The sequence below is a fragment of the Symphalangus syndactylus genome, chromosome 14 (genome assembly GCF_028878055.3).
Source record: "Symphalangus syndactylus isolate Jambi chromosome 14, NHGRI_mSymSyn1-v2.1_pri, whole genome shotgun sequence".
Classification (NCBI taxonomy): domain Eukaryota; kingdom Metazoa; phylum Chordata; class Mammalia; order Primates; family Hylobatidae; genus Symphalangus; species Symphalangus syndactylus.
In genome coordinates, this window is record NC_072436.2 from 51402458 (window position 1) to 51417365 (window position 14908).

Genomic DNA, 14908 nt, shown 5'->3' on the forward strand with positions numbered 1-14908 from the left:
TGTCACCTCTCAACAGGACCTGCCCAGAATCCACGGTGGAGAGGGAAATCTGCCTAGAAAAAAATCATTTTCTGGCCCTTTGAGCACTCCCACCCATGGAGTGTCATGGAAATTTTAGGGGGATAGAAATGAAGAAACCTATCCTCTTGGGGTGGCAGGGGCAGGAGGCAGGAGGTATTTCATAGAAGAGGTGCTGCTATAGAAAGAGAGTGAAAGATCAGAGGTGCCAACCAGGCAGACACCAACAGTGCAGAGGCAGCTGGCACAGTGAGCAAAGGCACCAAGGCAGAAGGCTGTCATGTGCTTTTTAATCACACTCAGATGTGCTAGGTGTGAGGGGAGCTCAGAGATGGCTGACAAAGTAGGGCTGGAGATGGTGAATCGCCTATGCCCTGCAACTGGAGATATTGAGGGTGGGCTAGCGGAAGACGTGTATGAACCAAATCTGAGTTTTACTTACTCACTTTTATTTTATTTATTTATTTATTTTTGAGATAGAGTTTCACTCTTGTTGCCCAAGCTGGAGTGCAATGGTGCTATCTTGGCTCATTGCAACCTCCCCATCCTGGGTTGAAGCGATTCTCCTGCTTCAACCTCCCAAGTAGTTGGTATTACAAGCGTGCGCCACCATGCCCAGATAATTTTTTTTTTTTGTATTTTTAGTAAAGACAGGGTTTCACCATGTTGGTCGGGCTGGTCTTGAACTCCTGACCTCAAGTGATCCACCCACCTCGGCCTCCCAGTGTTGGATTACAGGCATGAACCACTGAACCCAGCCAATTTATTGATTTATTTTTAAGACAGGATCTTGCTGTGTCACCCAGGCTAGAGTAGAGTGGCGTGATCATGGCTCACTACGGCCTCAGTTTCCTCGGACTCAGGTGATCCTCCCAACTCAGCTTTTTGAGTAGCTGGAACCACAGGTGTGTACCACCATGCCCAGATAATTTTTGTATTTTTTGTAGAGTCAGGGGTCTGACTATGTTGCCCAGGCTGGTCTTGAACTCCTGGGCTCAAGCTATCTGCCCACCTCAGCCTCCCAAAGTGCTAGGATTACAGGTGTAAACCACCATGCCCGGCCAAATCTGAGTTTTAAAAACATTTCATCTCATCAAATGACCAAAGACTTACAAATATAGCAAAACAAAATTAATTTTCTTCTTAAGATGAAAAGCTATGAGCAACTTGTGGAACTATATTTCTAAGAGGGGATGAATGGATTAGTAGGGATTGCAAAATCAATTTAGTTTACACCATTTTTTTATGTACCAAAATACTGGTACTTTATTATTTTATTTATTTATTTTGAGATGGAGTCTTGCTCTGTTGCCCAAGCTGGAGTGCAGTGGTGCGGTCTTGGCTCACTGCAACCTCCGCCTCTTGGGTTCAAGCAATTCTCCTGCCTCAGCCTCCCGAGTAGCTGGGATTACAGGCGCCTGCCACCACACCCAGCTAATTTTTTGTATTTTTAGTTGAGAAGGGTTTCATCATGTTGGCCAGGATGGTCTCAAACTCCTTACCTCGTGATCCGCATGCCTCGGCCTCCCAAAGCGCTGGGATTACAGGTATGAGTCACCTTGCTTGGCCACAATACTGGTATTTTAAAAGATGCAATATTATTATTTCAGTTATGTTTAAAAAAACCTGAAACCTGATTTGCTTAAATATTGAGACCAACTCAGAAGTTGCATTAACATTTAGAATAAAAAGTTGGCCTTCATCCTTCTCAGCACACATTTCTCCTGAGTAAAACCCTGCCTACATTTCTTTTTTTTGAGACGTGGTTTCACTCTGTCGCCCAGGCTGGAGTGCAGCGGCATGATCTCAGCTCACTGCATCCTCCGCCTCCTGGGTTCAAGCAATTCTCTGCCTGAGCCTCCTGAGTAGCTGGGATTCCGGGCGCCCACCACCCCATGCCTGGCTAATTTTTTTTGTATTTTTAGTAGAGACAGGGTTTCACCATCTTGGCCAGGCTGATCTTGAACTCCTGACCTCGTGATCCACACGCCTTGGCCTCCCACGGTGATGGGATTACAGGCGTGAGCCACCGCGCCTGGCCAACCCTACCTGCATTTCTTGCTACTGAGATAAGTCATCCTTTTGTCCTCCAGGCCCATCTTGGACTTCTTATTTTTTTATTTTTTATTTTATTTTTTGAGACAGAGTCTTACTCTGTAGCCCAGGCTGGAGTGCAATGGCACGATCTCGGCTCACTGCAACCTCTGCCTCCCGGGTTCAAGCGATTCTCCTGCCTCAGCCTCTTGAGTAGCTGGGATTACAGGCGCCTGCAACCATGCCTGGGTAATCTTCGTATTTTTAGTAGAGATGGAGTTTCAGTATGTTGGCCAGGTTTGTCTCGAAATCCTGACCTCACCACCTTGGAATTCTTGAATAAGCTCCTGAAGAAGATAGGGATGGGGAAGCGAGGAATATTAAGGCCAGGATATGGACCCAATGCCAGTCCTGCCTTGGAATCTGCCCACTTTTTTTTTTTTTTTTTTTTGAGATGGAGTCTCACTCTGTCGCTCACGCTGGGGTGGAGTGCAGTGCACGATCTCCGCTCACTGCAACCTCCGCCTCTGGGGTTAAAGTGATTCTCCTGCCTCAGCCTCCAGTGAGTAGCTGGGATTACAGGTGCCCACCACCACACTGGATAATTTTTGTATTTTTAGTAGAGATGGGGTTTCACCATGTTGGCCAGGCTGGTCTCAAACTCCTGACCTCAAGTGATACACCCACCTTGGCCTCCCAAAGTGTTGGGATTATAGGCGTGAGCCACTGAGCCTGGCTTTTTTTTTTTTTTTTTTACTTTAAAGGATCAAATTAGAAATTCTACATGACATTTGCATATCCTTGACATAATAAAATTGATTTCATTGTGCTTTCAAATTTTCCCACATCCTTATTGAATATTTTGACTTTGTACTTTTGCCGAGTTAAGAGTATTGAACCAAGTCTTGATGTCTGAGCAAATTTCAGAAGTATATTTATAGCTTTGGTTTTAAGAGAGAAAAAAGACAGAAATCCATGGTATGAATGTCTAGCCAAGGCATTCCATATGGCAATGGAATATGGAATGGTGGGGAGGTAATTTGGGGAGGAGCAGTTTTTTTTTTTTGTGAGGCGGAGTCTCACTCTGTCACCCAGGCTAGAGTGCAGTGGCATGATCTTGACTCACTGCCAGCTGGGGAGGAGCAGTTCTTTACCCTGCTAAAATCTCACTGTGGACACGGCTGCCTTCATCCGAGGTCAGCATGGCTATACTGATGATGCTCACAAAGAATCAAACTGACTCTGTGTGGTTACCAGACCACAGATTTTTTTTTTTTTTTTTTTTTTTTTTTGAGACGGAGTCTCGCTCACTGGAGTGCAATGGTGCGATCTCGGCTCACTGCAACCTCCACTTCCTGGGTTCAAGTGATTCTCCTGTGTCAGCCTCCCAAGTAGCTGGAATTACAGGCACTTGCCACCATGCCTGGCTAAGTTTTGTATTTTTAGTAGAGACATGGTTTCACCATGTTGGCCAGGCTGGTCTCGAACTCCTGACTTCAGGTGATTCACCCGCCTTGGCCTCCCAAAGTGCTGGGATTACAAGCGTGAGCCACCGTGCCCGGCCAACTACAGACATTTTCACCGTTTCTTGTTTGACCTCACAACAACCTGGTGGAGCCGGCAGGATTATCTCCAGTTTTCCTAATGAAAAGCTGAGGACCGCAGATGTTGAGCCACCTAATTAAGTTACATAAAGAGCAAATGGCTGAAGCCAGGGGTCCTGACTCACAGCTGTGTAGTGTCTGAAAAATGATTCAGTTCTGAGTCAAATCTTGTTTCACTGCCCTTCCTGCTAGGAAGTCTGCTACACGTGGCAGAAGGGAGAGCTGTCACGTACAGGATTTGGCACGACTTTTGTGGTGTTCCCCACAATGGGGATGGTCTGGGAAGTACTCCTCCCCAACTTTCTTACCTGGTCCCCCTGAAGACCAAGATCCTGGGACCCTGGCATCGTCCATATGAGGTGCTGGTTGAACTTAGAAGATACAGCAGGGTGCAAAATGATGACTGGCATGTTGCATAAGCCTCCTGAGACAGCATCTTGGAATAGGTGCTAATGAAGGTCATGCGTCCAGGGTTAGAAATGAAAACGTCCGGCCGGGTGCGGTGACTCATGCCTGTAATCCCAGCACTTTGGGAGGCCGAGGCAATATAAAGAGGGATATAAAGCACCACTGAGTAGTTGGGATTAGAGGCTGGGATTACTGAGGTCAGGAGTTGGAGACCAGCCAGGCCAACATGGTGAAACCCCATGTCTACTAAAAATACAAAATAGCCGGGCGTGGTGGCAGACGCTTGTAATCCCAGCTACTTGGTAGGCTGCTGGAGAATCGCTTGAACCTGAGAGGTGGAGGTTGCGGTGAGCCAAGATCGTCCCACTGCACTTCAGCCCGAGCAACAAGAGCGAAACTTCATCTCAAAAATAATAAATAAATAAATAAAAAATAAAAAGAAAAAGAAATGATGTATGAAAACATCCACTTGCAGCAGCCCGACGTGATCTCAGTGAATGAAGCTTGCCTCCTCTTTGCCAGTCAATTAAAGCAGGAACCTCTTGGTGATGCAGCTGTGTCCTGGTTTAAATGTTCTCATTTGTGAACCAAGTCTATGGCCGCTTTAGTTCTGGTAACAGATATCCTTTCTGCTGGTGCAAAAATTGGTTTGAAAATTAAAAAGAGTGAAGATTTTAAAGCAATGCATGACAATATGTACAAGTTTCTTTGGGTGGTAGGAAAACAGGACACTCTTCTATTTAAATTTCTGAATTTTGACATTTTATGTAATGAACATGTGCCCTTCTTATAGTGAGAAATGGCTTATAAGAAGCTAAAACTCCCCATAATAGAGACATTAGTAAGTGGAGTGTCAGGGACCACCAAGCACAAGAAGGGGCTTCACTCTGCAAACTCAGCGCCTGAAGGCAGCCTTCCCCCAAATATTCTTAGTAGTGATTTCCCAGTGTCCTTCAAGGAGTATCAAGGCTGCACACTTGGAAACCCCCGGCCCCTACTTTTCATCAACAGGTCTCTTTCAGCTATGGTAGCTCCTAAGGCTGTGAGTGGAGACCGGATTTTGCTCAGAACTGGAATCAAAATTGATATGGTTTGGATCTGTGTCCCCACTCAAATCTCATGTTCAATTATAATCCCCAATGTTGGAGGTGGGGCCTGGTGAAAGGCGATTGGATCCTGGGGGTGGACCCTTCATGAATCGTTCAGCATCATCCCTTTGTTGTTGTTCTTATGAAGGAGTTCTCACGAGATCAGAGTGTTTAAAAGTGCATGGCACATCTTCCCTCTGTCTTTTCCTCTTGCTCTGGCCATAAAATGTGCTGGCTTCCCCTTCATCTTCCGCCATGATGGCAAGTTTCCTGAGGCCTCCCCAGCCGTGCTTCCTGTACAGCCTGCAGAACCGTGAGCCAATTAAATCTTTTTTCTTTTTTTTTTTTTTTTTTTTGAGACGGAGTCTCGTTCTGTCGCCCAGGCTGGAGTGCAGTGGCGCAATCTCGGCTCACTGCAAGCTCCGCCTCCCGGGTTCACGCCATTCTCCTGCCTCAGCCTCTCCGAGTAGCTGGGACTACAGGCCCCCGCCACCACGCCCGGCTAATTTTTTTGTATTTTTAGTAGAGACAGGGTTTCACCGTGGTCTCGATCTCCTGACCTCGTGATCCGCCCGCCTCGGCCTCCCAAAGTGCTGGGATTACAAGCGTGAGCCACCGCGCCCGACCAAAACCTTTTTTCTTTATTTTATTTTTATTTTTTCTGAGGTAGAGTTTCGCTCTTTTTGCCCAGGCTGGAGTGCAATGGCGCGATCTGAGCTCACTGCAACCTCTGTCTCCCTGGTTCAAGCGATTTTCCTGCTCACCCTGTCTAGTAGCTGGGATTACAGGCATGCGCCCCATGCCCAGCTAATTTTTTTTTGTATTTTTAGTAGAGATGGGGTTTCACCATGTTGGTTAGGCTGGTCTCAAACTCCTGACCTCAGGGTGATCCACCCACCTCGGCCTTCCAAAGTGCTGGGATTACAGGCGTGAGCCACTGCGCCCGGCCACCTTCTTTCTTTATAAATTACCCAGTCTCAGGTATTTTTTTATAGCAGCGTAAAAACAGACTTATACAAAAGTGGTTAGCCAAGTACTGCTCTGGCCCAAAGCACCCCCCATGGTATATCCTTTGAAAGACGAAGGAGCCATTCTGAGGCCCTCTGCTCTCCTCTGTCTGCAGCCATGGCCCACCCACCTGCCCACCCTGTTGCGGGGCTGGCCCCTGCTTCATGCTTGCAGCAACTCTCTCCAGTGAATCTTAAAACACTCCTGACAGGAGCTACCAATGAACGTCTGAGCAGTGTTTTCTAATAAGACTGCAAGCTCATTCCTTACCCTGGAGTGAGGAGCTGATAGAGCCCTGAAGCCTGCTTAGAGTCAGGTGGAGGAGAAACAGTGACTGCAAAATGCATCCTGTCAAGCAGAGTATCTAAGATGGAAGCACAGCTCTTGATAGGTGGCCCACTGGAGTAGCTCTCCAATGTACTCTTTTGATGGGGGGCAGGGGGGCGGTGGAGGGAAGTGAATTTAAAAGTGTCAGTTTGCTGAGAAGGGCTAAGTTCTCTCCTTGCAAGTGTTTGTGGTACCTTCCTTGGCAGACAGTAGACTAGAACTAGCTTTGCAGGAGACCTAGCTTCTACAAAGTCCAAAGCCCTGCTGCTGGTGGTGACCTGAGCCACTCAACCTAGGGGAGAAGCACTGAAGGCCAAGGACGGATGACTCGTGGAAGGGAATGGCTGGGGGGCACAGGAATGTGTTTTCACCTGTGTCTTATAGGACCTAGTTACCATCTCACCTGGATGCCTTTGCACACCTCCTCCTTGCACCTGCCGTGCTATATGATGATGATCTCTCTGTGCCTCTTAGTCTGGTTGCTCCTCAATAGCAGGATTGTTTATCATGTTCCTGGCTGGCCCAAATGTTTACTGAAGGAGCCTGCTTTGACCATGTCTACTTGTCTCCTCTGGTCACTTCCCTACAGGCCATGTCCCTTTGTGCAGAAGGATCTGGGAGCCAAGGGGAGTAGAGCCTCCCTGGTAGGCCCACATTTCCCTATGGCTGCATTCACAGCTACCTGAGGAGGGGCTGCTATGCACAGAGAATGTATATGGAGGTGTTTGTCTGTGTGGCTGTCAAGCTGCAGTCCTCTCAGCCCAAGTGCTGGAGCCGACCAGTAAGGTGCCTCCCAAGCCAAGGAAAGCAAGGCCGCTGTGTTGAAGATGAAGTCCAGTCACGTCCAGTTGGCCACGTACAGCAACAAGGTGCTCAACAGGCTGTGCTCCTTTGTGGCACCGCCACATCTTCCCCCACATCCCTCTGGAGCTCATTCCCAATGAAGTGGTGAAGAAGTCCAAGGCCCTGGCTTAGGATGTCTGATTCGGGGGTTATCAGGCTCCCAGTCATGTGCAGGGTCACACAACCCCAATCTTAATTTAGGGTGCTGTGCTTTAAATAAGAATTACTGTATTTTAGAATGTCTTTTAATTGCAAGTATTTTTAGATTTGAATCTAAGACGTTACTTTTATGTAAAACAAAAAGTATCTGAGACAAGTCTCAATCATTTTAGAAGTTTATTTTGCCAAGGTTGAGCAGGTGCCAGGTGACAAGGTGACAAGTCTATGTCTTTCTCCAAAGATGATTTTGAGGGCTTCAATATTTAAAAGGGAAAGGGAAGATATTGGGGAAAGAATAATAATTTTATTTTTCTTTTTGAGACAGAGTCTCACTCTGTCGCCCAGGCTGGAGTGCAGTGGTACAATCCGGACTCACTGCAATCTCCACCTCCCAGGTTCAAGCAAGTCTCCTGCCTCAGCCTCCTGAGTAGCTGGGACTACAGGTGCATGCCACCACACCCGGCTAATTTTTTGTAGTTTTGGTAGAGACAGGGTTTCACCGTGTTAGCCAGGATGGTCTAGATCTCCTGACCTCATGATCTGCCAGCCTCAGCCTCCCAAAGTCCTGGGATTACAGGTATGAGCCACCTCGCCCAGCCCAGAGATTTTTTTTAAGGTGTGGGTAAGTAAGAGGCAAACAGTTGCATTCTTTTGAGTCTTTGATCAGCTGTTCACATATGAAAGTGTGTCCGGAGTTGGTTCCTTCTGGTGGGTTCGTGGTCTTGCTGACTTCAAGAATTAAGCCGCAGACCTTCATGTTGAGTGTTACAGCTCTTAAAGATGGCATGGATCCAAAGAGTGAGCAGTAGCAAGGTGTATTGTGAAGAGCAAAAGAACAGAGTTTCCACAGCATGGAAGGGGACCCAAGCAGGTTGCCACTGCTGGCTGGGGATGGCCAGCTTTGATTCCCTTATTGGCCCCTCCCATGTTCCATTTCTGTCCTATCAGGGTGCCCTTTTTTCAATTCTCCCTGTGATTGGCTACTTTTAGAATCCTGCTGACTGGTGGGTTTTACAGAGCCCTGATTACAGAGCACTGATTGGTGCATTTCACAACCCTCTTGCTAGCTGCAGAGCACTGATTGGTGTGTTTTACAATCCTCTTGGAAGACAGAAAATTTCTCCAAGTCCCCACTTGACCCAGGAAGTCCAGCTGGCTTCATCTCTCAAAAGGACGGTAGAGGAATTGTCACTTATGCATTCATCTAGCTCAGTGAATCTGCATTTCTACATAAGATAAACAGAGGGCAGAAGAAGCAATCAGGTATGCCTGCGTCCCAGGTGAGCAGAAGGATGACTTTCCGTCCTGCACCTGTGAAAATCAGCTGTGAATTTACACTGTAAGGGTGAAATTCCACAGAACTGTTTTAGGGTAAAGATCTTGGGGCCCACAGGAATTTCCTAGAGGGCAAATTGTGAGGGAGGTATGTAGCCTTTTATCTTTGTAGCTATCTTATTTAGGAACAAAATGGGAGGCAGATTTGCGTGACACAGTTCCCAGCTTGAGTTTTCCCTTTGGCTTAGTGAGTTTGGAGTCCCAAGATTTATTTTTCTTTCACACTTATAAGACATTCCTGTGATAAACAGGAAGACTCCTATTCTGTATTTTGCATTACTTTTGAAGTGGAAAGCCGTCTGTGTGCATGGGAGGCCAAGAATATGTGGACACCGTGACATATGTCATGATTGTCTATATTGGTTATTCAAACTGGAGTGGTGCTAGCATTTAATCATGCAGCCCCTCTAAAGGAGGCTGCTGGTAAGGTGTTGTTCATCTAAGTCCGTCTGGACTTAGCCTCCAGAGTTCAGGGAGCCAGCAGAGTCCTGCTTGCTGACAATGTCTCAATCATTGCCTTTGGTCGCTGTCTGACTCAGGATGTATGATAATTCTTCAGTTTTGTCTGGCACCTGGCTCTTAAAGTCTTCTAAATGTATAATAAATATTATATGGCTTATCATCACAGAGACCATGCAAAATAGCAGGTATGTTCATTTGACTGCTCAGTGTCTCACAGTTGAAGACCAAAAAATTGGGGCTGGGAAAAATATATCAGGATCTTCCAAAATGTAGGACAGGGCTATTCTCACCATGAGAGAAAGTCACCAAAATTCTCTGTGAAAACTGTTGTTGGCTCAAAGTTATACAAGGACAGAAGCCTGATTTGTCTGGTTTTTTTGTGTGTGTTTGAGACAGAGTCTCGCTCTGTTGCCCAGATTGGAGTGCAGTGGCATGATCTCGGCTCATTGCAACATCTACCTCCCAGGTTCAAGCGATTTTTCTGCCTCAGCCTCCCAAATAGCTGGGATTACAGGTGCCTGCCACCATGCTTGGCTAATTTTTGTATTTTATTAGAGACAGGGTTTCACCATGTTGGCCAGGCTGGTCTTGAACTCCTGACCTCAAGTAATCCACCTGCCTCAGCCTCCTGAAGTGCTGGGATTACAGGAGTGAGCCACTGTGCCGAGCCTTGTATGGCTTTTTTTTTAGTCTGGAATCCACTCTGTAATAATGAACACAGGCTGCTTTGTCATGTCAAATGATTTTAGAAGCCTCACAAATGATTAAGTTTCCATTATGGAGCCCTGGGAAATGAGTATGAAGGCTTTGTTGTGACTTAAAATATCAAGATGAGTCATGGTAGGATGGAGGGAAGGAAGGCAGAGATTCAGAAATTGTTACTGCAAAGTCAGTCTCCAAATATGGCTCAGATCTCACCATATTCAACTGTTCATCACCAGCATCAGTCTCTTGTCAACCAGCTTCCCTATACTCCCAAGGACCACATTTACCACAGCAAGAATGAGCAGGGATAGATTCTGACTGCCCTTGGCCATGATGGTTTGGGGGTACAGAGAAATGGAGTGGGAGTTTTCTTATTGTCTAGGGATGGGCATATGAAGCCCAAACAAAGGTCATAGGTGAAATAAACTCATGTTCTCAAAAAATGATGGTTTGAGGCCAGACACCTCCCTTGGACTTTCTAAGATGTGGGTTAACTCTTTGCATCCTATTAGTTAGATGTCTACTGACACAGGAGATGAGCAGGTTTGCCCTTGTGCCACAATGAGCAGGGAACTGGAGTGGCCTGCTTGGCCATCACCTGGTTGTCAAGGAAAGAACAGTTTTCCAGGAGCCTGGAAATAACCAGGGTCGAATCCCTTTGTCTGGTGCATTCAAAGAGGGCTCCATGGTCTCTGAGGGGGGCCTCTGGCACTTGAGAGGCACTGAGGCTTCTGCGGGAGTGAAAAGTCGAGTGGAAGAAGAAGGGGAGCCAGCTCCTGGGGGGCTGTGCAGTAGGATGCTCACCACACCCCTCCGAGGAACTCGCAGGTGTGCTGTTTGCTGAAGAGGATCAAGGCCAGGCTGGAAACTACTGGCAGGAAAAGCAGCTGAGGACACCAACTGTTGTAGACGAGGTAAGAAGTGCCTACCCTTCCTCTTCCACTGTCCTTCCCAGGCCCCAACATCAGAGGAGTTAGGCTCTGATAGTGAGGAAGTGGTGGTATCTCAGAACCAGGCCGCCACCTCCCCTTTCCTGAGGCACCTCCTCACCCCTGCGCTGGGAAAGGGAGGGTGTTTTGGGCTGAATTGTATCCCCTTCAATTCACATGTTGAAGTCCGAACCCGTAGTACATCTGAATGTGACAGTATTTGGAGATAGGGCCTTCAAAGAAGTAATTAAGGTTAAATGAGGTCATCAGGGTGGGCACTAATCCAGTGTGACTGGTGTCCTTATAAGAAGAGGAGTTAGGAGACAGACACACACCGAGGGAAGGCTGTGTAAAGAGAGGGAGAAGGCGGCGTCTACAAGCCAAGGAGAGAGGCCTCAGAAGGCCCGAACCCTGTTGACGCCTTGATCTTGGGCTTCTAGCCTCCAGAAGTGAGAAACCAATTTTCTCTTCTTTAAGCCACCTAGTCTGGGGCTCTTTGTTATGGCAGCCCTCACAAACTAATGCAGAGGGCATGAGGTTTAAATTAGTTGGGCAAGAGTTTAAACCAGACTAAACTTCAATAACTCAGCATGTCTAGAAAACTTACGATATCTGCCCACTAAAAGAGAGGAAAGGGGAATTAGAGAAAGCACATTTAAGATCAATAATTGCCATAAAGCAGTTTGAATTTTCAATCTTACGCTGTGTTTAGACTGCTCACTCCCCACACCAACCCCAGCTCCCTCCTGGGACTTGAAGCAAACGCTGCTTTCTTATTTTTTTTTTTATTTTTATTATTATTATTTTTTTGAGACGGAGTCTCGCTCTGTCGCCCAGGCTGGAGTGCAGTGGCACAATCTCAGCTCACTGCAAGCTCCGCCTCCCGGGATCACGCCATTCTCCTGCCTCAGCCTCTCCGAGTAGCTGGGACTACAGGCGCCCGCCACCATGCCCGGCTAATTGTTTGTATTTTTAGTAGAGACGGGGTTTCACCGTGGTCTCGATCTCCTGACCTCGTGATCCGCCCGCCTCGGCCTCCCAAAGTGCTGGGATTACAAGTGTGAGCCTTGTCTTTTGAGACCTTGTCTCAAAAAAAAAAAAAAAAAAAAAAAGTTGCGAGAACTTGAACAAATTGTTCAATTGAAAAATAGTTGCGAGAACTTGAACAAATTGTTCAACCTCTCTGAGCCTGCTTTTCCATATGAAAACAGAGATGCTAATAATTATAATAAATAATACCTTCAGGGTTCCTTGGAATTATAAAAAAGATTATGTTTGTCAAGGGACCTTATAAACTATTAAGTCTCATGGAAATGCTCTTCTTCATTCACCCTGCCTGGGATGAACTTCCTTTTCCCTTCCTTTATCTAATTTCTATCCACCTTTCAAAGTCTGAGTACAATTCCCTGTTAAGAGGGCCAGAATGCTCTATTCTATTAAATAGCAACTGTGACCTCTTGGGGTCCTGACACCACTAAAAAGAAGAAAAAAACATTGGTTTGAAATAGCTTGGGAATTTTACTACCCTGGGGAAGCCTAAGAGCAATTCCCACAACTGTAGCACTTCCCCCTAACTCAGAAATATTTGTTTCGCCTCCTGGTGAGCTTGTAGCAAGTTGTGACATTCCTCCCCAAAACACTAGGAATCAGGACCTTCCTCTTGGACCATTGGTGTCCAAACCCAACAACTAAAAAGATTAAAAACTCACTTTAAGGGAAATTAGAGGCTTACAACATTTCTTCATACTGCACCAGCTATGATATCAGACTCCCAAAATGTAAATGGCAGAGCCCAGAACACCTGACTAATCCTCATAAAAATGCCCTTAACAATCATCTCTTTTAGAAAATATTCTGAAGCGTTTCCAGTCTACGATATGTTCTATTTTTCCCAAAGGATTGCATTTCATAAATGCCACCTGATTCAGATGCCACTTAAACTCAAAATCCTTCTTTTGTTAGTTTTGCCTCTCACAAAGATGTTTAGTCATTTGAGACCAGGGACTGGGTCCTTTGAATCCACACTAGAGACATGGGAGACCATCCCTAAAGATTTGTTAACCAAGGACTTCCCGTGGGGAGTGTCATTTCCTGGAATGGGATAGTCATGCTCCATTATCATGTTAAGCATCCAATATAACCATTACAATATTGGGATTCTTGAAATCTGGTGTTCTTGAGCATTCATCTCCCCAGGTTAGCATGGACCCAACCACGTGGCACCACTCAGTGATAGGAAATGGGTGAATCACAGAGGAGTTTCCATTCATTCATCTGACAAATACTTATTAGATTTCAAAACCGTTCTTAGCCCCTGCAAGGAGTTTCAAGAGAAAAGGCATATATATATGATAAAGTCCCACTTTCTAGTCTAGTACAGTGACACCAGGTTATAAGCAGACCAATAAAGTTGGATAAAGAAGCAGGCAAGAGATTTAGAAGTAAGGTCCGAGGAGGCAACATTAGGGACAGGCATGTGGGAACATGACCCAAGGGAGGCCCAGAATTGAGAACAGGTTTCAACAGCTGTCTCCACTTCTCAGACTGGCAAATGTTAAAGACTGACAACACCAGGTGTTGCTAGGGTGTGCAAAGCAGACTCCCACGTATTGCTGGAATGCTGTAAATTTGCACCAACCTATCTGTGGGGCAATCTCACAAAATGTACCAGCATTTAAAATGTATATATGTATAACTCAGCAATTACAGTCCAGACATTTATCTTGTGGGAATAACTGGGCAAATGAAAACTGACATTGGGCCGGGCGCGGTGGCTCACGCTTGTAATCCCAGCACTTTGGGAGGCCGAGGCGGGCGGATCATGAGGTCAGGAGATCGAGACCACGGTGAAACCCCGTCTCTACTAAAAATACAAAAAAAATTAGCCGGGCGTGGTGGCGGGCGCCTGTAGTCCCAGCTACTCGGAGAGGCTGAGGCAGGAGAATGGCATGAACCCGGGAGGCGGAGCTTGCAGTGAGCCGAGATTGCGCCACTGCACTCCAGCCTGGGCGACAGAGCGAGGCTCCGTCTCAAAAAAAAAAAAAAAAAAAGAAAACTGACATTGGTACCACTGTAGCCTATTCATTGTGTCACTGCTTTGAGAGGGTAAAATTGTAATCACTTGGTCACAAAGTTGTCCCTGAACCAATCACAATGGCCGGAGGGATCAAGTCTGCTTGGCCGGACCTCAGTCACACATCTCTCCTCTGTTGCCAGGGGATAGAGGAGGACTGTGATTGACAGCTGAGCCATATGGATTAGGATTAGAGAAAAGACAATTCCCTAAAGGAAAAAAAAGGAAGAACATTGTTACTAGAGGACTGAGAATGGGAAAGCCAAATAAAATCTGTAACTAGGGCCGGGCGCGGTGGCTCACGCCTGTAAACCCAGCGCTTTGGGAGGCCGAAGCAGGTGGAGCACTCGAGGTCAGGAATTTGAGACCAGCCTGACCAGCATGGTGAAACCCCATCTCTACTAAAAATACAAAAATTAGCTGGGCGTGGTGGCATGTGCCTATAATCCCAGCTATTTGGGAGGCTGAGACAGGAAATGGCTTGAACCTGGAAGGCAGAGGTTGCAGTGAGCCAAGATCATGCCACTGTACTTTAGCCTGGGTGACAGAGCAAGACTCTGTCTCAAAAAAAAAAAAGAAAAAAAAAATCCTGTAATTACCCCAGTATACCATAGCAGGAGTCACTGGTGCAGGGGGAGAACTGCTTCAGGTAGATGGAATAGATTATCTTTTACAGAGCCTTTACAGTCTGTGATGAAACCACCTCCAGAGAGGAGGAGGAGGAGCAGAGAAGGCCACCCTTGACGAAGGAGACCCAGACTTGTAAATCCAGCTCTATGAATAATTGAATAATTTTAAAGACATGGTTGGGGCTGTGAGGTAGTTGTAAGAAAAATATAAGCAACCAAGATGAATGAGGATGCTATGGGCAGAGCCAGGAAAAGTCCCTGACCATGGATGGGTCCGTGTGGTGTC